We start from the raw sequence: 23292 nt of genomic DNA, 5'->3' as shown, positions 1-23292 counted from the left end.
TAAACACGTAATTAAGTTAAAATGAGGTCATTATTGTGTACCCTAATCCAGTGTGATTTGTGTCCTTTTAAGAAGAGGAGATCAAGACACAGACATGCACAGAGGAAAGACAATGTGAAGACACAGGAGAAAATGGCCATCTTCAAACCAAGTAAAAAGGTCTCAGAGTAAACAAACCCTACTGACCCCTTAGAAACCTAGCCTCTAGGACTGTAAGAAAATAAATTTCTGTTTTTGTTTTTTCTATTTTTTTGTGGTACGCTGGCCTCTCACTGTTGTGGCCTCTCCCGTTGCGGAGCACAGGCTCTGGACGCGCAGGCTCAGCAGCCATGGCTCATTGGCCCAGCCGCTCCGTGGCATGTGGGATCTTCCCGGACCGAGGCACAAACCCGTGTCCCCTGCATTGGCAGGCGGACTCTCAACCACTGCGCCACCAGGGAAGCCCCCAAATTTCTGTTGTTTAAGCCTCTTAGTCTGTGGTACTTTGTTATGGAAGCCTTAGAAAAAGAATACAAGCTTACTAACATGCTATAATTTCTCTCACCTTAAATGACCCAACCCTTTCTTGATTCCCCGTCTGCTTTCAGCTGCTTCCTCAGTTCCTTTACAGAAAAACTTTGATCTTTCTGTATTGACTCTCCACTCCTCTCAGTTTCCTGTCTACCCCATTTTCTGATCTCTAAACACCGGAGTATCCCAGGGCTTAGTCTTTGAACCTCTTTGATTTTCTCTCCATACTTATTCCTTATGTGAATTAATACTAGTCTCATGGTTCTTAAACACCATCCATAAGTTAGCACCAGCTCAATTCATCTCTCCAAATATATTCAGAACTGACTACCATCACTCTGGTCCAGTCTTCCGTCTTCTCTCACCAGACTTATGGTAATTGCTGCCTAACTTTCCTGCTTCTGCCCTTGTCTTTGCCATGGCCTACCCCCTCATTTCAACCTCAATATAGCAAAAAGGTTGATTCCTTAAAAATATGTTAAATCATATGACTGTTTGTCTTAGATCTCTCCAATGGCTTCCTGTATTACTCAGAATAAAAATCAGCCTTTTAGGCTCTAGAATCTGCTCCCTCACTCCCTGAATCCATTACCTCCCTGAGCTCATCACTTTCCTTACTTCATCCTCCCTCACTCAGCTCCAGCCATGCTGTTTCCCTTACAGCTTCTTAAAGATGCTAGGAACTCTCCTACTTTGAGATCTTTACACCTGCTAACCCCTCTGTTTGGAATGCTCTTCCCATGAGAGATAGCCCTTATATTGCACTCACAGTGGTCCAAGTCTATTCCAGTAGACTTGCAGATATGAAAATGCTTTGCAGATAGGAACACATTTCATCCACATGTCCTTCTTTCAGATCTCTGATCAATCTTCTCCTTGCCAGAAAGGTCCTCTCTGACTCCTTATAAAAAAACAACCCCTCCCCATTTGCCTCCTGCATCTCCCTGTTCTCTTTACTGTATTTCCACCCATAGCTCTTATCATTATCAGTCATGAGGTATATTTACTTATTTGTTTTCTTATATGTTGTTCTTCATTGCAATACCTATAAACTTTATGAGGCCAGGAACTTTATTAGTTTACTGCTTGTTGAATCACTGACTGATTGACTAACTGAATTTTATGCTTGATGCTACCTACAAATCAACCTGCAATCTGTAACCCATTAACAAGATCTCCTGGGTCTCTTTTGTGGCCCAAACTTTGCATGTGCCTGCCAGGTCCTGTGGGTATAAGGAAGGGCTGGGAGGGGGTTTTGAAAAATATTTGTCACCCTTCTCAAAAAGAATTTTTTTGTTAGGCTGCTAGAAGTGTTCTAATACACATGACACAACACAATACTTTTGCTGGGTGGGGTTAGGGATGGATCCTAGAGACCTCGCACAGTCAGGCTCAGCTTTTGTAAGAAATAGCATTTTGATCCTGGTCTTGAAGGATTTGGTAGAATCTCAATGTGAACAGTGAAATAGACGTGGGAAAAAGGCGAAAGTTTCAAGAGGATACCTATTAAATCTTTGGGTGTAGTCACATATACATTTAACAGCTATTTGGTCCTAACCCAAAGATAAATAATACACACATATACATATTTACAAAATAGCATACTAGTTTATTCAATGTTTTGTAACTTTTAAAAACTAACAGTAGATTAATACCACCTTTTTGAAACAAATCACATCCAGTCTTATTGAATTTGTTTCCTCAGCTGTAAAATAAGCATAATAATACCTGCTTCATCAGGTTAGTATAACTTCATGGGTTCAAATTCTGGCTCTGCTACTTTTAGCTATGTGACCTTGAACAAGAAACTTAGTGTTTCTGTGCCTCAGTTTCCTCATATGTGACATGGGGCTAATAATAATAGGTATCTTATAGAGTTGTTTTAAAAATTCAGCGAATGAATAAATGTGAAGTGCTAGAGCAGAGGCTGAAACAAAATCAGGCTCTGTAAATGCTATCATTATTATTATTAGGTGAGGATTAGCTATGATAACCCTGTGAAAATGATTTGTCACATTGCATAAGTGTAGGAGGAGCTTCAAGTGTGTATGTGTGGGTGTGTGCATTTTTGGTCCTTGCCACAGCATTGAATAGTGGATAAAGGTGTGGGCTCTGTAACTATGTTGTTCAGAATCAAATTCTGGATCCACACGTACCAGCTGTGTTTATTGGCATATTACTCAACCTCTTTTTTCCTAAATATCCTCACTCATCTTAAAAGTGAGAAGAATAATAATGATAGTAATAATACATCCTTTATTGTATAGTTTTGTGGCATAAATGCAACACTACACACAAAGTGCTTTTCCATTGACTTGGCATAGTGAGCACTTAATGAATGTTAGCTATTATTATTAGCTCTTATGTGTGATGGATCCAACATCACTGAGGCCTTAACGTACCAACACTATTAATTCTCCAAGTTTTACAGCAAAATCTGACCTTGTGTGTCCATTTTGGCTAGTAAACCTGATGGTGAGAGGCTGAATAATAAGTCCCATCCTTGGATTTAGCTTATCCTGCCTTATAACATGCAAGCACTTAATACTAATCTGGATTTTTCCCACCCTGCCTAATCATTACTTCTCAAAAATGCTGGCAAAATCTGAAAATAATCTTCAGATCTGTCATTAATTTAAGAAGTAATGCTTTCCAGTGTGGCTAGCTTTCTCAAGGCACTCTCCCATTGAATTACATTCATTACTGTGGTGGGTATTCATTTTTGTTAAATTAATCTTTTAAGAGTAGTAATGACCATAAGAGTTGGAATATTTTTCTTCTCTGAGTGGGGGATGCAGTTCAGAAATTCAACATGGCCTGACCAGAATAGCAGAGATCTGTGGAACTGCTCACAGGGCATGATGAAGGCTGTCGCCGCTGTTATCTTTAAAGCAATCATTGTGTTACTTGATGTGACATCCTGATGTATCACTGGTTACATAGAATATCCAGCTGCTTCACTGAAACTGATAATAACCTTTGCCTGCTAACTGTGTCTTATTTGGTCTTTACTCTGAGATTGGCTAAAGGCTAAAATGTAGTGTGTGCGCGTGTGCATGTGCATGTACGTGTGTGTGTGTGTGTGTTTAACTGAGGACAAACTCACTCACTCCAAAAATGTCACTTACAGTTGCCACACAAAACAACTTTGTTTCCAGAACCATACAATAATACCTAAACTGATCTGTTTTCCTTAGAGATGCATCTCTAACAGATGTGCTTACTTTTATATGCAGGATATTTGATTGAAATATTAATTTGTGTTTTATTTCTGTTACTCTAGGGTTTTGCTTTTGCCCCCATAATGTAGCCAGGCATTTATGTTCCCTTGGCTTAGGGGGGTTTTGGGGTTACAGATAAAAAGGAGCAATCACCAGACATCCACAAGGCAATTGCCTGTCCTACCTTTGGCTTCTGAAAGCCTGAGTTCATTGAGAGGAATGATGTTGGTCCTCACTGAGGGAGAGGATGAAGGAGAGTATTTGGAGATGTGGAAGCCATCACAGGGAAACCAGAAGGAAGTTAGAGTGCCTGAGATGAGAGGGGATAGTTGAACTGAGGGGTTTGTGTTTGGTACTGTACAGCGACCCCTCCACGGGTGATTGGGAGGCCAGTAAAGAGTCCACTGTGTGCTCTTCAGCCTTGAAAACAGCAGTGAAGCTCTCTGAGGACCAGTGCCCCTTGAGAGGGAGTCTGCATTTCCTGGGAGCCAAGAGGCATTGACTAGCAGAAAGGACAACAGGAATGAAGACAGTGCCAAAACTGACACCTCACTTTTTTTCTGGGAATGGGAGAGCCCCAGATTGGAGCAGGACCTCTTTGAGGGTGGGGAGGGGTTCTCAATACTGACCAGAGTTTGCCACTGACTTCACTGAGTGTGAGGTCACAGCAGATTTAATGATTTAGAGAAATAAATGAATCTGAGGTTTCCTGTATCCAAGTGTTGTGAAAGAAAATCCACACCTCCCGAATTTACAAGCCTATAAAAGGAAGGTGGAACGGTGACTGTGATCCAGCAGGTCCCATGACGTGTTGTGGTGTGGGTCAGGAGAGGTGCTCATCGTGGAGCCTGTCCTGGTACATAGAGAACAAGTCTGGTGCCCTTGGAGAGGGTGGATCTAGCCATCTTTGTGTGACACTGTGCAGAAGAAAGTCTCTTACATGACCTCAGTCCAGGTGAGCTCATACCAGTCATGGGTTCTCTCTGCTAACAAACTGGAAGGTGCATGGAGGAAGAGGCATTGTTTAAAGTGACCACGAGGGCTAGGGCAGTGTTCCTCAGGTGAATCTTGAAGTGTTTGCTTTAAGAAAACTATTTCTCACTCCAAACTCAAGAAACACCATCCTACTTTTGCCTCTGTAGTTCACCTGTAAAAGGTGGAACTTAAGTAGAAAATGCAACATTCATTGGACAATACTGAATACCACTTAAAGAAAAAGAGATTAAGTGAAAGTAATGGACTCCTCCAACCATATCAGCATCCATTTAAACCACGAGTAAACTCTCGTCTATAACCTTTACGGCCAGGGTTCCCCACTTTTTGTAAAAAGGATCATGGGCCCTTTTGGCAGTCTGGTGAAGCCTGTGGATTCTTTCTCAGAATGACGTTTTAAAATACATAAATTCAAAAAGAAACAAATTGTATTAAAACAGAATTATCAAAGTATTAAGAAAAACAATATTGGGCTATGTTTACATTTTTACTTCTTAAGACATCAGATATTAATATGCAGTAATGGTTCTAGCAATCACCATAATTTTGAAGTAGTGATAAGCAAAAGGTAAATTTTGAGAGATATGAAAATATCTGTGCTTTTTTTTTTTTTTTTAGATGACCAAGGCAATGGAACTCTACTAATGAAAGGAAATACTGAATTTTTATTAGGAATTAGTGAAAATAAAGATTAATTTTTCCCCATTCAAATTCATAGGTCTCCCAAATTCTATCAGATTAAAAAGCTTTTGGTAGCATTTTGATGGAAGCATAAATCTATTGTGATGTGTGTGGTGTGTGTGTGTGTGTGTGGGGGCGATTTGTTCCAATTTAGACAAAATTTAAGTTTTCTTCTATGGCTGGACTGTATATTTGCCACCTCCTATGAGCTGTTTTTGGGGATTCTTAGAAGATTTTTGTGTTGTTTCCAAATAAAACTATCGAATACCTCTATGAGAAAAGATTTTGGAGATGTTACATCACAGAAAGAAGCTTTTCTGAGTCTAGAGAAGCTTCAGGTTTTTTCCTGGAGCCACTGGATTTGGTGACAAGCTCAGCCACTCCAGAGTCAGAAGAAATGGAAGCATTGATCCAGAACAAAAGTGAAAAGAAATTTTAAAAGACCTCTGCCTGGGAGAAGGAAAGGGGGTGAAGGGTCAGGCTGCCAAAAGAGAAAAGACCTAAGCCTTCTGATGTATTCACATTTAGAGAGGGATGGATCTTTTCTGAGGGGATGGCGGTTTCTTAATCAGAGCAAGCAGCAGCGTTGGCAAGCTAAAATATTGCTTTCATAAGATTTGGCTCTCAAAAGGAGAATGAAATGTCCCTTATTTGCATGAAGACCAAGCACCATGGACTTAGCTTTGTCTCCATGACAGGAATAGAATTCCACTCAACATGCAGAACAATATCACAGACTATTGTCTAGGCTTTCCAGTGGGGCTCCTCAGCACAAGCATTCTGCTTAGACACCTGTCTGGAGTGTGTTTCCCTATACTGTTGGTCTCTCTCCCTTCCATATCCACCCACCACTTACACAAAAACACACAAACCTGGCTTTTTGTATGGTGCACATACGGTCTATTATTTTTGTCTATTACACTTGAATTTCATACTTTTAGGTTAGGGGAAATAGTTTTGGAAAAAGCAAATTTCAGGTATTTTTAAATGATCAGTGCTGTTTTACAAAGCAAAGCAAAAGCATGATTCCAAGGTGACCAATATGGCTAAAGCATAAAATGACAATAAATGTGCAGTAGGCACAAGCATGATAATCCCACAGTATGTAGTATTAGGGAAAAGAAGCTTTTAAATGTCTGAATATTACACGTTGGTACCAGACACAGAAGTAAAATAAAGGGTTTATGTTTAGCTTAGATTCTAAGTAGCTCCTCTGTTCCCAAATACTCTGGACTGTTCCCTACTGCAACATTTAAATTGTTGATTCCAAGGAGTCTGATTTCAAGCATAAACAACATCATTCAATGTATCCAACAAACTTGTGGCCAGAAGAACCTCCTTGCAATAAAGACCTTGGAAGTGAGTATACAGGCAGGATGCCTCATCTTAGAGACACATAGCAGTGTGTTCAGGGTCACAGAAAGGTCGTTAAAGGTTCTCCCCTGAGAAGATATGTAATATCAAGTCCCAGGTCTACAATTCTCTCCTCTTCTTTAGAAAATTCTTTTAAGATGAAATGTCAGTTTAAAAAGTCTATTATGGACTGGTCTCTTATGACATTTCATTTTACAGAGAATAAATTGCTGGCCAGCAAAGCTAACTTCATTCATTTGATCTTCAAGTTCTGCATTCCAGATATTTAAGGTCCTTGTATTTCATCAAGTCTAGAAATTCCAGTTTTCTGCTACTAATTGGGATTGTGAGAAACGGAAGCCTCCTTCTTCTTTAATTTACCTTTATTCCTTTTGAATATCTGGATACTTTATTTAAGTTTTTAATGATTGCTTTCTTTAACCACAGGGTCAAATGCTTGTATTAGTCATTCATTTGGAGACAGTCTAGTGAGAATCTGAACCCAAATCATCAAGGGGGCTGCTTTTTTCTCCCATATGGGAAAGTGGAGATTAAACTAGCTCATGCTTCCTTCCTAAATAGACTCCATACAACTTTGAATCAGGGTATACAAATATCCTCACCTCAATCAGTTAAGGGTTTGATTTTGCTGTAAAATGAGATAATAGTAAACTAGAGCAAGAGTTTCCTTTATTGGGCTTATAGTACAAAGGACAACAGGAGGAAAAGAATTTTCTGATTCACAAAAAGGCGCCCACTCTTTATAGACTTACAAATAGCATTTTTCCAGACATGATCTCAACAATATTCATTCTTTGGGGGCAAAATAAGTTGAATACTGAGGATTACTCATCCTACTTCTGGGATGGAAAGCTAGGGCTAAAGTAGAGACAGCAGAAGTGCTCAGCAGTGCTCAAAATGGGACACTGCATCCCCATCCTGGGCTTGAAACCATACACAAGCCTATGTGTCCTTGTCTTCTGAAGTAAAAGGCTGACTCAAGAGTTAATGATTAGGAAATGTGAAGAGATAGAAACAAAGAATAGCTGTTGGGCTGGGGAACTGGTAATAATTTAGACTGTAAATCTGCCACATAGCAGAATCACTGAATTCATAGTTCCCTGAAAGATATAGATAAAGGCCTAACACACATTCCTAAGTTGTTTTTATAGGAAGCAGACTCCCACCAGATGAAAACTGCTGACTGCAAACACATAGAACCTAGACTGGTTGAAACCAGAAAGCTGATGATGCTTGAAAATTCACCTTGATGTCAACCAATCCGAGAATTGTGCATGAGCTGATCATGCACACTGCGGCCCCCTCCCTCACACTGACTTTAAAACCCCTTCCCTGAAAGTCATCGGGGAGTTTGGGTCTTTTGATCATGAGCTTCCCATTCTCCTTGTTTGGTGCCCTGCAATAAATGCTGTACTTTCCTTCACCACAACCTGGTGTCAGTAAATTGGCTTTACTGCACATGGGGAGTGGACCCAAGTTTGGATTGGTAATAGGCTCATACAGTGAGATGCCACACATCTGTTACACTGTAAGATGTCCTTTTACTTGATAAAAAAAAAAAAAAGCAGAGCACAATCTTCTACATTTGGGTGATTGCATGACCACTTCTGAGCAATGTGGGCTCAGAGTCCCTTGGCGTGATGGCCAATTTATTTTTTATTAAGCCCCTTAGTGGCGGTCTTGGAAAAAACATAATTCTGAGTGTGTTATGGTGGTTACTTCAGACAGTTAAGCACCAGGAAGAAAGACTAATGCTGCTGCTGCAGGATGAAACTGGTTGTGGTCCACTTAACTGCTCCATATGTGCTGATGCAGCCTGCTGAACCTGGATATGCCTCTGGGAGATGTCAGTGCTTTTCTCCTTGTATGTTAAATCATGCACCTCTTTTCCCATTTATTGTGCATAATGTTTTTCACTTTCTGAACTAAGTTACATTTTTACCCAAGTTACATTTTGGGGGGCAGTGAAGTTGGATAGTCACAGTCATAATTCTTCAGGCTGTATATTATTGTCTTTCAAAACAAATAAGATTTTATTATTATTATTATCACAAAAGTGGCACCTAATTATTGTAGAGGATTTAGGATATTCAGCGTTAACATTTAGAACATATATACATATATCTTTTTATATTCTATATTTTCAAAGAAATTTGTATCATACTGTGTATACTATTTTGAACACTTTTCCATAGGACTGTGAAAAATGTGAACATTTTCCCACCATCTTTAAATAGTCCTCTACAAAATGATTTTTAAAGACTGCAGAGTATTTTATTGTCTGTAATTTACATAATTTAAAGAATACTTACTTTTTGAACATTTGTGTAAATTCTAATTTTCAGCTGTCATAAACAGTGCTCCTATGAACACATCCGTAGAGAAATCTTTGAGTGCATCCATACTGATTTCTTTAGAATAAGTTCCTAGAAGTAAAAATATTGAACAAGAGAACATGAACAGGACTAAGGCTTTTCATATGTATTGTCATACTGGCTTCCAGAAAAAACTGTACCCAGTTACATTCCACCAGTCACACGCTCCTGGCCTTTCCTTTATGTTACCTCCGACTGTTTTACTGCTTCTCCATTTTGAATTGATGCGTCTTCACAAAATTGCAAACTCAGGTTTTCCAATGAAGTGATATCTTTTCCTCTATTTTTCATGCTTTTCCCTGAATGCAGGTATGTCCTCAGAATCCTTCTTGACACAGAATTTAGGCATAAGAAGTTAAATGATTACAAGTGTCCCACGTGAGGAAACCTAATTGCCATCACTGCCTTATGGCTGAAATAAGACAGCAGATGGTTAGAGACCAGACAGTCAGTGGTATCACATGTCACTCTCCACCATGTAGACTTGGCAGTACAGAGGGCAGGACAGGACTGGAGCAAGAGGCCAGCATTAGTGGTTTTGTGCATACCAATAAATCAGGCCTACTAATAAGGAGAAGATCTCAGAGCACTGATTATGATCTCCCTTTCAGATTCAAGATTTGGCTATAGCATGAGGGTCTGTGGGAGGAAGAGGAAAAGCTACACAGATTCCTCAAGGATTAGGTAGCTGATGAGGGCTCCATTAAGGAAGCTTCCCACTCTGTTAGCTAATAGAACACTTACACAGTTCTAAGACGGCAGTGATTTTTAAAATCCAGGTTAAGCTGCTGTATCTTTTTCCATGTCTGAATTTACTGTTACAACTTGTCCAGAGGTATAATTTAGTAGCTGCTGGGGGGGCCGCGAGCTGTTTGTGGTTGTGAGTGATCAGCGCTGGGCCAGCGGCAAAGGTTATCGATTCAGACATAAGCCCTTATTGGCGCTGCCTGAATGAGGATCTCCTGGCTGGTCCTTTCTTCTCTCCTGGCTGCTGATCAATCGCCTGGAGAACCAGACCTTTAAACCTCTGTACCCCTCTCTGTGAGCATGACCCCATGGGACAGCTTCTCGGGCCAGGCCTCAACATTTGAAAGCAGGAAGGGGTGGGGAATGTGAGGGCCTGCTTGTGATTTAGAACAAAACCAAACCACTTTGAAAATCAATTTTTAACTGCCTTAGCTCTCACTTTGTAAAGCATTTCTCAACAGCTTTCTTTATTTTGACAGTAAGATGTTTCTTCTGCCAGCATTAAAAATATCCTTTTAATTTTAGTGGTTTGCCTTGTTTTTCTAAAAGAAAAAAATTATGTGCACACAATAGTTCAGGAAAAAACCCAAACAGAACCTTGGCACTTTGGACCTTCATCAACTAGATTGCTGGCAGACTTACAAAAGGTTTTCTTAATTGTAAAATATGCCAGGAAGCAGAGAATGTTTTCATTCCCAATTCATATATTCTTCTTGAGAGAAAGCATGGTTTCCCAGATAACCTCTTACCTTCTACCTTCCCATTGACCCTCTGGCAGAAGTCGGGCCTGTGCTCCGTGTGGGCCCCCTCCCCGCCCTCCTCTCCCTTCTTTCCCTTCTCCTCCTCTCATTACTTTTGCTCTCCTCCATCCCCACTGCCTTTTCTCCTAAGTTCTTGAAAGTTCTGCTGTTTTTCATTGTGACATAACATGGCACTTGATAATATTACAGCTTAATCATTGAAAACAAAGATATAGTTTGTGTTCTGGTTATGTGTATGTGTGTGTATATGTGTGTGGTGTGTGTATGGTGTGTATGTGTTAATAACATCATAGTCTCATAAGTGTGTTCCCTCTCTCACTTGCCCATTTATATGAACTGAAAATTGAAATATGGGAAAGAGGCAAATTTCATGTCCAATAAGTGGGTCCATTACTGAAGACTGGAATCCTCATGCCTCTTCAGAATGAAATGAGGCAGGCTTTAAGAGAATATTTTGTTATTTGATACACACCTTCTTTTACAAACCCAGGACTTATTGTTTCATAACTGGAAGATTGTACCTTTTACCACCTTCACCCATTTCACGTGCTTCTCTGCCCACCACCTCCACACACCCACTTCTGGCAACAATCTGTTCTCTGTATGTATGAGTTCAGGTCTTTTTTTTTCAGATTCCACATATAAATGAGATCATACAGTATTTTTCTTTCTCTGTCTGACTTATTTCACTTAGCATAGTACTCTCAAGGTCCATTCACGTTGTCACAAATGGCAGGATTTCCTTCTTTCGTATGGCTGAATAATATTTCTTTGCATTATATTCCATATTTTCTTTACCCATTCATCCATTGATAGACTCTATTGACACATATTTTTGTGCATTTTATCTTCACTCTCTTTGTTTTTGTCTTTTCTGTCTCTCTCTCTACACACACACACACACACACACACACACACACCTTCCAGTCCAGCCTATTTTATAGCTCTAACTAGCATCATTTTTGTGAGTGTGAATTTAGGTCATTGTCATGCTTTGCTCCTTGACTTTGGTTTCCACTCTTGATTCTGAATTCAAGTTTATAGGCATCTATGGATGAAGAGAAAGGGGCCATGACAAGGTTCATTTGCCCTGCCTAGGATGCTTGTTTTTCTGGTACCTAGTGAATGAGTTGGCTTTGTTCAAATGATACCAGTAGTTAGTGGGGTTGAAAGGCAGCCAGGCTACCATGTTAATGTGGATGGGGATCATTTGCCCTGTAGAGTTAGTTTCATGAAAGCCAACATCAATGCCAACTGTTCTCTCTTCTACTCTCTATGTGATCAGGAAACAGTGAAATTTCCTAGGAAGTAAACTCCAATGAGCCCTCATTAATTAAGAAAAGAGTAGTTGGGTATTTTTTTATTCAATTAAATTGAGTTAAAGCTAGTATTTAACTCAATTTAATTGAATTGAGTTAAATACTATAAAGCTAATCTATCTGTGGAAGATTGTTGAACAAGAGAATAGTGTACACAAAATATTCATTTTACTTGAAACCACTTTTAAGCAGATCAGAAGCATTCTTTCTTTTACAAATAATTGTTAAAACTACAAAATGTTTTATATAATCATGACCTTACAAAAACCTTGAAGAATAAAATCAGATTTCCTTAAACATATGAATAATAACAATAAGCCTTACATCTATGTAAGAATAGGGCTAATAAATATTTATCTCAATATTTTTATTTGAGTATCATAATAGTCTATTGTGGTATGGCAGAAGTTGTTATCTCCATGTGCTTGTTGGGGATAATTAACTTTAGTTGCCATAGCAGGTAAACCCTGGAACCTCGTTGATTTAACCCCACAAAGGTTTCTTCTCACTCAGGAAAAGTCTGATGGCAACTGGGCCACCCCTCTCAATCTTGCAGCTACACCAAATTGGATGTCTAGAATATATGGCCTCCAAGGTTGCTTCATCTGAGAAAGAATGAGATGGAGGCGGTACACTGGCTTACACCTGTCTTGATCTAGAGTGACCCAAGTCATATGTTCTCATGTTTCATTGGCCTTGAATTAGTCACATGGTCTCAACTTAACTACAGGGAGGTTGGGAAGTGTATCTGGAGAGCTCTACCTTTCTCTGCCACACACATTTCACAAATAATAAAACTCTTAATGATAAGTAACTCCTAATTCATACAGATACTAAATGGAGAAGCTAGGTCTTTACTCTGATCATTTGACCCCAATTCCAATGGATTTATACACCAGTATTTATTTTCTACATAATCTAATCACATAGATAGTTTAATTTAAAAAGACTCTCATTTAATCCTTAAGGCATTGAGACAGCTATATTTGTGCACATTTGGTGAAAAAGTAAGGAAGTTATAAACACTATATGTAATCCTTTTTAATGATGATATTAGTACATGGATCACTTTGCAGGCTTGTTACATTTTCTTGACTCCCCACATAACCAGATCTGTGCTGAAGCAGTGGTGGAATGGAAAGACCACTGGCTTTGGTGTCAGATAGATCTCTATTCCTATCCCTGTATCACCATTTGTTGTGTAATATTTTGAGCAAGTTATTTAACTTCTATTACTTTCATTCTCTTCATTCATATGATAGAGATAATAATATCCATCATGTAGACTTCTTTTTTTGTTTGTTTTCTTTTGTTTTTAGAGTTAAGACAACATTCATGTAGACTTCTTAAATGTATAAATATGATAATATTTATAAAATGCCTGGAAAAAGTAAATACTCAAATGTTATTTTTCCTTTTTTATCCCTTAAAAAGGAGCAAGTTCAAAAGCAAGGTATCTTAGATTCAGAGGATAAAATACAAATCAGCCTTAAAAAAAGAAATTTCATCAAATCTTTAAAAAATATATAAATACTTAAAACAATGGAAAAAAACCTGCCCAATTCAGCAATAAAAAGCAATGTGAAAAAATCCAGAGATAGAGCCTCTGGTTGGATTCGTGAGGTTAGACTGATGAAATACCAGCCGATCTTTATTTCTTGGAGTTGATAAGTGTAGGGTTTGATGGCCTATCTGGTACCGTTTGTCTCTGCATGGCCCCATGCTTTATTTTACACAGGAGGGAACAATGGGGTGATAAAATCTAATTGCAACAGTGATAAACTTTCTATACGAAAGTCTGAAGCTGTTGTCAGTTGGACTAGTCAGAGGACTTCCTGGGAAACGTCAGAGCTGGGATGGGGAAGGGTGGAAATGGAACTTTCTGTGTGTTTGACTTGCAGGTCATAACCAGCTCTCCCCGTGTCCCAAAGTCATTATCACTCGAGGGAAAATAGCTCCTGGTTTTCTAGGACAATGAAAACAGTGCTAGATTTTGAGCATACTATGGCAGAATATCTTCATAGCTGTATGGAGAATGTGTATTTGACATATGGAATCCAGTGGAGAGATAATACACTTTCAGATTTCCTTGATTTGAACATTGTCAAAGCCCAAGTCTTAAGAATAATACACATCCCCAATTGCAAAGGATTTTAACTGTATCTTTTCCCTTTTGGAGGAGTGAAGTCACCTTGGTTGGTTTTGTTATAAAGTGAAGAGTGAAAACAGAATTGCAAAGAAGTTGGAATTCAGCATCTCCCAGAATGAGTTTTCATAGAGATTGTCAAGAGCAGATTTCAAATGCCCTGGTTAATTTGTTCTGGGGTCTTGTAACTCTTCTGATTGGAGGAGTCTGTGATGTAATAGTCAAGGGGTCTTTCTCAGTGAAGGGTGTTACGGACTGGATATAAACTAGTGACTCTAAAACCTAGAGTAGGCAAAGTGCTAGAGACATAAATTGTTGCTTTCTGTTCTCAGAGCTTCCTCTTACAGTTTCTAAAAGCAATTTTTAAAGTTCTGATTTTTGTTAAAGACTTATCCTGAGCCTTCTGGATATATGGGAAATTAGCATTTTGTGAGCTAGGGTGGACGTTTTGTTTGTTCCTTAACATTTCCCTCCAAAATGTCAAGTAACAGTAACATTTCCATTTTGCTCTTTAGTTGATTGAGTCCCAACTCTTTTGAGGCACTGTTTTAGGTTCTGGAGACACAGAGGTAAAAAAGAAGAGGGCTCTGCTGTCATGGAGCTGACATTCAGGCCCTTGAACTGGGATCTGTGTCACATGCATTTTTCATTGGATCCCTGGCCTCTTTCATGTCACTGACCACTTCTACATGATTTGTGGTTTCCTACATTCATTCATTCATTCATTCTTTTTTTTTAACCTTTCCATCCATTTTACAAAAGGCCTAGAACTCACCTAGAACTCCCAAGCAAACATCTTCTACAGTCACTGAAGGAAGAGGTCACAGTAGTTTTCCCAAGCTCTCTGTGTTCCATGGAAAACACTTTTTAATCAATCTGCGGTTCCCATTTAGGGATGTTGGAACCTGGAGATGATGAAGGCTCACTGACAGTAACAAAGTTCAAATTCGTTGTTCTGAGGATCATGCCATTATGAGGAGTTTAAAATTTGGAAAATGGCTTTACAGAAATAAAAATAACAATCAAAATGGATACAAGTTTTTGAAAGTGACTTAACCAGAGTATATTCAAGTTATTAAACTTGGAGATGGGAACTTGAGAGACCTCCTGCCTTTCCAACGTTCCAATGTCCTGCTCTTCCAATGTGTTCCAAAACACAGTAAAGAGAAAAACCCCACTGGCTAAGAAAAATGTTGCCTGGCTGTGCTGTAATTCAAAGCAGATTTCTAAATCTTCCTCCTGAAAATTTCTTGAGTCTCAGAACTAAGGGCAAAACCACAGGCTGTGAGCGTGAGTGATCCTGCCAGCACGAAGGCTGGGACTCCAGCACCTTTGAACAAATACTCTGTCAAGGCAAATACAACAGAAATCAAACCAGTTCTTTGTAGCTTCCTTCTGTCTCAGCCTGCCTGTGAACTATGCCTATGCATTCCGTGAGTTTAAGCACTCTTCACGGAGTAGATGTGTAGACAGAAACTGGACAAAGTGGTTGAACAGATAGGACACAAGCTGACCTTCCATACTCCACACCCATTTCTGCTTTTCTGGGTTTGCTAAAGGTACTTCTCATTCTTTGGTCACATGGCCAGGAGTCATCTATGGAATCTCCTCTTTCTTTGTTCCTAATATCCACTGGTTTCCAAAAATTTTTGATTCTGTTGCCAAAATAATCTTTTTTCCTGCTCTATTTACTCACTTTATTTCTACTTTCTGATGTCCCAATCACTCTCCCAATACTTCGGTCTACTGAGATTATTGCTTTTGTCAGGTGACCAATGACCCCCAAGCTCCTAACACCCGAAGTCACTGTTCAGTTTCAACCTGAGCCCTTGTCTCAGCCTGATTCAATAGTGCTGTTGGAGGGCACCCCTCTCTTTGGAATATCCTCGTCCCTCGGCTACTATGGCACCACCGACTCCTGGCTCTTTCTCTCTGGTCGTGCCTCTGCCCAGCATCTTCTTTGCTGATGCTTCCACCCTTGCCCAGCCTGTAGTGGACAGAACTCAGCCCCCTTCTCTACAGTTTCCAGGTGATCAAATTCATTCTCAAGTAGTTATTAGTTTATTAGTAAGGTTATGCATTCACTTAACTAAGCATTTTTTTTTTGAAGTATAGTTGATTTACAATGTTGTGTTAGTTTCAGGTGTACAGCAAAGTGATTCAGTTATACATACTGATTCTTTTTCATATTCTTTTCCATTATAGTTTATTATAAGATATTGAATATAGTTCCCTGTACTGTACAGTAGGACCTTGTTGTTTATCTGTTTTATATATAATAGTTTGTATCTGCTAATTAATTTATCCCTCCCCTCCCCCTCCCCCATTTCCCCTTTGGTAATCATGTTTGTTTTTGAAGTCTGTGAGTCTGTTTCTATTTTGTAAATAAGTTCATTTGTATCATATTTTAGATTCCACATACAAGTGATATCATATGGTATTTGTCTTTCTCTTTTTGACTTACTCCATTTAGTATGATAATCTCTAGGTCCATCCATGTTGCTGCAAATGGCATTTTTCATTCTTTTTTATGGCTGAGTAATATATATATATATATATATATATATATATATATACGCCACATCTTTTTTATCTATTCATCTGTCGATGGACATTTAAGTTGCTTTCATGTCTTGGCTACTGTAAATGAACATTGGGGTGCATGTGTATTTTCGAATTAGAGTTTTCTCTGGATATATGCTTACAAGCAGGATAAAAACACTTATCAAAGTGTGTATAGAGGGAACATATCCCAAAATAATAAAAGCTATTTATGACAAACACACAGCCCACATAATACTCAAAGGTGAAAACCTGAAAGCCTTCCTGCTGAAATCTGGAACAAGACAAGGATGCCCACTTTCACCACTTCTACTCAACATAGTATTGGAAGTCCTAGTCACAGCCACAGCAATCAGACAAGAAAGAGAAATGAAAGGTATCCAAGTTGGAAGGGAAGAGGTAAATCTGTCTTTATATACAGATGACATGATACTATATACAGAAAACCTTAAAGACTCCACACAAAAACTGCTAGAACTGATAAACGAATTCAGCAAGGTAGTAGGATATGAGATTAACATACAGAAATCAGTTGCATTTCTTTACACTAACAATGAAATATTAGAAAGGAAAAGTAAAAAAAAAAGTCTTTTAAAAATCAAAAAATTACTTAGGAATAAACCTGACCAAGGAGGTGAAAGACTTATACCTGAGAACTATAAAACGTTGATAAAGGAAATCAAAAATGATTCACAGAAATGTAAAGATATTCCATGCTCTTGGATTGGAAGAATTAATATTGTTAAAATGACCATGCTACCCAAAGCAATCTACAGATTTAATGCAATCTCTACAAAATTACCCGTGACATTTTTCACAGAACTAGAACAAATAATCCTAAGATTTATAGGGAACCAGAATTGCCAAAGCAATCCTGAGGAAAAACAACAAAGCTGGAGGCATAACCGTCCCAGACTTCAGACAATACTACAAAGTTACAGTAATCAAAACATTGTGGTATTGGTGCAAAACCCGACATACGGATCAATGGAACAGAACAGAGAGCCCAGAAATAAACCCACACACCTACGATCAATTAATCTTTGACAAAAGAGGCAAGAATATACAATGGAGAAAAGACAGTCTCTTCAGCAAGTGGTGTTGGGAAAACTGGACAGCTGTGTGTAAATTGACGAAGTTAGAACACTCCCTCACACCATACAAAAAAATAAACTGGGCTGAACATTTAAAAACATAGACATATGAAAAGTAAATGTGACTGTTTACCTTCACTCCCACATCCTCAGTAGTTCCTCAGGCTCAATTACCTTCAACCATTTGTATTTTTCAACTCTTTTGCTTTATCCCTGATACTCTAAGAAGTATATTTACACCTCTATTAGTTGATTTGTTAACTTTGGATAACACCTATTAATTCCTCACTATGAAAGAAAAGGAATTAGCTTACTTACACTTCCCTCCAATTTTTTTGTTGTATTTTATAGATCATTGTTCTATTGCTTACCTTTATAAAATAATTGCAGCCCCATTGATGTCACCAGCTGTAGAAGGTAAGGCTTGCCTTTTTACTGTGACAGACGGGAAGTAATCCTGCCTGTGCTTTTCCCACTCTATTCTCTCCCCCACTTCTGCTTCTGAGGTGTGCATTGCTTTCTAGTCACCTTGCTTTCTCTTTGATTCTTTTCCTCTTTCCTGCCTTCTATATTTTTTAAAATTGAAGTATAGTTAATTTTTACTGTTGTGTTCATTTCAGGTGTACAGCAAAGTAATTCAGTTACACATATATATTCTTTATATATGTATTCTTTTTCATTATAGGTCATTACAAGGTAATGAATATTCCTGCCTTCTATTAGAGTGATCACATTTTCTCTATTCCTCAGGTCCCTTTACTGATGTGAAAAGTTATACCTACACTATATATTTTTTTCAGTGGTTACACTTAATATTTTAATGTGAATACTTTTTAATACTTTTTAATTTTAATGTGAATACTTCCAGTTACCTAACATTAATCAATGTCTCTATCCTCTTGTGAAAGAAGGTGGGATCATAAAATGCTTTAACCCAAATCCCTCTTCCTGTCTTCAAAGCTATTGTTATTTGACGTTTTGGTTAAATCTGGTTTTATAACTCCCCCAAATAGATTATTTAGATCTACCACAGGTGAGAGCTGTGGAGATGTCCTGCTCAGCTGTCCCTTTGAGTGAGAATTTACTGGCAGGGGTGAAGTTATCTGACAACCTCCATTTGCTGCAGCTTCAGGACCCACCTCAGTGTATACGCTGAAGCCCTGCTCCCTGAGGGATGCCCCCAGCCAAGAGCTCAGCTCAGGAGGAGCCCTAGAGCCCCTATTCTGCCTGGAAGGTGGCTGCTTTACTAGCCTGCCTTGTGGGGCCGAGACTTTCTCAGAGATGTACTGCCATCTCAGGCTCTTCCTTCCCAATCCTTTGTTACTCCTGTCCCTTCCCAGGTGTCAGACGGGTGTCATGTCTGAAGGATTTTCCTGGTGACTCCTGCTTCCTCCCTCCTTAATTTTCACAGGAATTTCCCTGCAACAAAGCTATTGCACTTCTGATTCCATCATGACATCTGCCTCCTGGTGAATCCAAAATTACACCAGTGTTTTCTAATCATTCCTTTGTTCACTTGTGCTTGTTGTACTCCTGCCATTCAGTTCAGCCTAGATATCTTCTTAGGGCATCATTCCCATAATCCCTAGTTTGGAGTACAAGGTTCTGTATGACTGGATATCGTCTTACCTGTCCATCCTCATCCCACACCTCCACCAGTAAATATATTAGCCTTTTAGCTTTTCAACTAAGCTAAGCTTTCTCCTTCTTTAGGGCTTTTCTGTGCCAGCTCCTCTGCCTGGAGGTTTCTTCTTCCCTTCTTTGTAGAGCTAACTCCTTTTCATCTTTACATCTCAGCTTAAATGTCACCCCTTCAAGGAGGTCTTTCCCTGATTACATCTCCCGCTGCTAACTTTTTATTCTCTAACGCAGCAGTTAGTTATTTTTATTTCTAATATCATTTCTGTAATTATTTACTTGTCTATTTTCCACTACATAGCAAGCAGAGATTATGTTTGTTTCATTCACTACTGTAGACTCAGCACTTAGCACAGGACTTAAAATAAAATAGATGTTTAATAAATATTTATTTAATGAAACAATATCCCCTTCTTTCATTTTCACTGACACCATTCTTACCTCTTGTCTGAATCATTGTTATAGGGTACTTTACAGTCTTACTGTTCACCACTGCTAGATTAATCTTCCCGAAGTGTAGCACTTTTGATGTTTATTTCTGCTCAAAGAAGCATGAAGGACTCCCCATTGCTAATGACTGAGACCACTCAGCCTGGAATCCCAGGGCTGCCACAGCATCCCTCTCTGTAACCTCATCTCCCTACATGAGCCCCACCCGCGAGTCAAACTGGACCATTACTAGTCACCAAACACATCTGGGGTTTCCTATCTCCATACCTGTACTAAGCTAGATCCCTCCCTAGACCTTTTCTCTACTTCTTCCTCCCTCTCACCACCTTTTTAGGTCAAAATCTACCAGGACCTTCTCAGTACAAACTCTTTCTCATCCTACTAAATGAATGTGCATCCTCCTAACTCCTGCTCTCAACTCTCTTGGTTTGAGGCTTAGCACCTGCCCACACTTTCTTTATGTTACAATGATTGTTTCCTTGTCTTCCTTTCCTTTATTGGAATCCAAGATCTTTCACAACAGGGTCTCTCTTACACGTCTTTGTGTACTTTACAGTGCTGACCACAATACTTTTCTATTAATATGTTTTTATTTTTTAAACTTTTATTTCATTTATAAATAATAGTTTAATATGGATACCACTTTATTTTTATGAATACAAAATAATACATGTATATTATAGAAGAAAGATAAAAAACTCAGAGAATAAGAAATAAAATCAATGGCAATTACACCACCTTCCAATCCTTATTTCTTAGCATTCTGTTGTGTATCTTTTTTTCTATAAAAGATATTTATATTAGCAGAGATCATACTGAATATAAAATGTGTATTGGAGATTTCCAGTGTCACTGGGAATATGGTGGCAGTTAGTTTTAACCTTCTCTTTTCTCCTGGAAATATGCAAACAATAGGAGAAAACAAACAAAAAACTCAAAATAGATTTAAGCAAAGGTAAGAAACAAAGGAAACAACGCAGTTTCAAGTTTTCACAAGGAGTGAACAGGAAGTCTAACATCATTTCTGCGCATAAGACCAGAGAGTCCAAAAGGCTGGAACGACTGGGTGTCCTCTGAGTTGTCAAGCAGGCTTTCCTTTCAGAACAAGAGGGCTCCACCCCGAGAGGGTGAGAGAGGACAGGGCAGATTTCCGGGGGAGGCAGGGAGGAAAGTACAGAATGTGCCCTGGGAGCCCCGAGGTAGCAATTCTTTGAAAGCAGGAGCAAAACATGACTCCCAGAATGGTGTGATGACCAAGAGCAATGAAGAGATCTTGAGCCCCCAGGAGTCAGAGAGAAAACCTCTGAATGCAGCTGGGCCCTAGACCTTGTTCTATGGCATATCTGACTGCTTTCAACTGCATCATAATCAATGTGTACAGTAATTGGAGAGACAATTTGGAGCTCTAGATGTTACATGCTTTTTTTCAGAGAGGGTTTACTTTTGCTTCTGACAAGTGTTTAGGTTACAGGTAACTCATGTTAATTCAATTCAAGATTAAGCTGATTTGACACTGGGTTTTAGTCTTTGAGGTGTCTGGTCTATGTATGACTTACCCTTATTCTTAGACTCTTGCTCCTTGGCTGGTCTTTGTGTTAGTTTCCTGGTGTTGCCATTAAAAATTATCACAAAGGTGGCTTAAAACAACAGAAGTTTATTATCTCACAGTTCTGGAGGCCAGAAGTTCAAAATAAAGATGTCAGCAGGGCCATGCTCCCTCTGAAGGCTCCAGGGAAAAATCCTCCTTTACCTCTTCTGAGCTTCTGGCTGTCTCAGCAGTCCTCAGCATTCTTTGACTTGCAGCTTCATCATTCCAATCTCTGTCTCTGTTGTCACTTGGCCTGCTCCCATGTGTGTCTGTGTCTTCATATCTCTTCCCTTTTCCTATAGAGACACCAGTCATGTTGGATTTAGTGACCACCCTACTCCAACAGGACCTCATCTTAACTAATTATATCAGGGAAGACCCTATTTCCAAATAAATTTACATTCTGAGGTTCCAGGTGGACATGAATTTTTAGGGGACACTATTCAACCTAGTACAACCTTGAACTCCAGTTTTGTCCCTCTAGCCCTGTGAGAGTTCTGAAAGCTCTGCTCAAGTTCTCATATTTTCAGCCATCATTTCAGAATGAGCAAATGCCTTGAGGGAAAATATGGCACCAAAAATCAGTCTTACCTTCTGTGTTTCCTTTCTTAAGGTTTTTTGTTTGTTTCTGGTAGTTTGTACGTTTTAGTTATGTATTTTTGATAGGGAAAGTTGATTTGATACAAGTTTGCTTATCATGGCCTGAAATCAATGTCCCTTATAATTTTTGATTTAAATATTTACCCCTCATTTCCATTGGCTCTTTATGCCTTTTTGAGCATTTAATTTCTGTTTGGTACTTTTTCCACTCAGCCTGAAGAGCTTTCTTTAGAATTCCTTGCAGTATGAGCTTCCTAGTGATAAATGCTGTTAGTTTTTTTTTAAACTGAAAATATCATTGTTTTGTTTTTGTTATTGAAAGATTTTTTTTGCCAGATATAGAATTCTAGATTGATGTTTTTTTCTGTCATCACTTTAAAAATGTTGTTCTACTCTCTTCTGGCATCCATAGTTTCTAATGAGAAGTCAGCCAACAATTGAATTGCTGTTCCCCTGTATAAGATGTGTCATTTTTCTTTTTCTTTTTCTGCTTTCCAGATTTACTCATTATACTTGGCTTCTGATTCTGCCTTCTGACTTTTGAGTCTGGCTCTGATGTTTGGCTATCCTTCTTGATGTTCATAGAGCAGGCTGAATCTGTAAGTTCATGTATTTCATCAAACTTGGAAAATGTTTGGTCATCACTTCTTCAAACAGTTTCTCCCCAATTTTCTCTCTCTCCTCTTTCTGGGACTCTAATTACATGCGTGTTCTACTACTTGACATTATCTAACAGATTCCTGAGATGCTATTCTTTTTTCCTCATTTTTCCCCCATCTTCTCTGTGTCAGAATAAGGTTAGGAATCCAAGAAATACTCAAGAAATAATTTTCATTGCAAATGGGAAACAGAATGTGCACTAGAGGAATGAATAGACATATACATGTAGCAACAAGGAAAAAGGCAAATAGACATATGAGGAGGGGTTAGGTCTTCCTAATGTGCCTATTGAATGTCCTGATTTCCCAGATAGAATATTTATTGTACTTAACAAAACATGATATAACATGCAACTAATAGCATATTGAAACAGTTTTGTAAAATACAATATGCAAGCCATAGTTCAATGTGTTCTCTGAGGGTGTAAATGAAGACTTTTTCCATCACACGAAAATTAGGGGAAAAATTCTTATTTCCATCTTGTGGAGACACCTAGTGGTACAGCATCTGTTTGTGAGTTCTTTTCACCCCCCCTCCTCTACCTATTTAAATTATGATATACTTTTTCATGGG

General features: G+C 38.8%; 1 pseudogene; it reads right to left on the bottom strand.

Moving 5' to 3' along the window:
* The window catches only part of LOC137223043 (UTP--glucose-1-phosphate uridylyltransferase pseudogene), a 41866-nt pseudogene extending 20092 nt beyond the window's left edge, over positions 1-21774 (bottom strand).
* Positions 21775-23292: the final 1518 nt, after the last annotated feature.

The sequence above is a fragment of the Pseudorca crassidens genome, chromosome 4, assembly GCF_039906515.1.
Source record: "Pseudorca crassidens isolate mPseCra1 chromosome 4, mPseCra1.hap1, whole genome shotgun sequence".
In the NCBI taxonomy this organism is placed as follows: domain Eukaryota; kingdom Metazoa; phylum Chordata; class Mammalia; order Artiodactyla; family Delphinidae; genus Pseudorca; species Pseudorca crassidens.
This window is presented reverse-complemented; position numbering and strand designations above follow the sequence as displayed.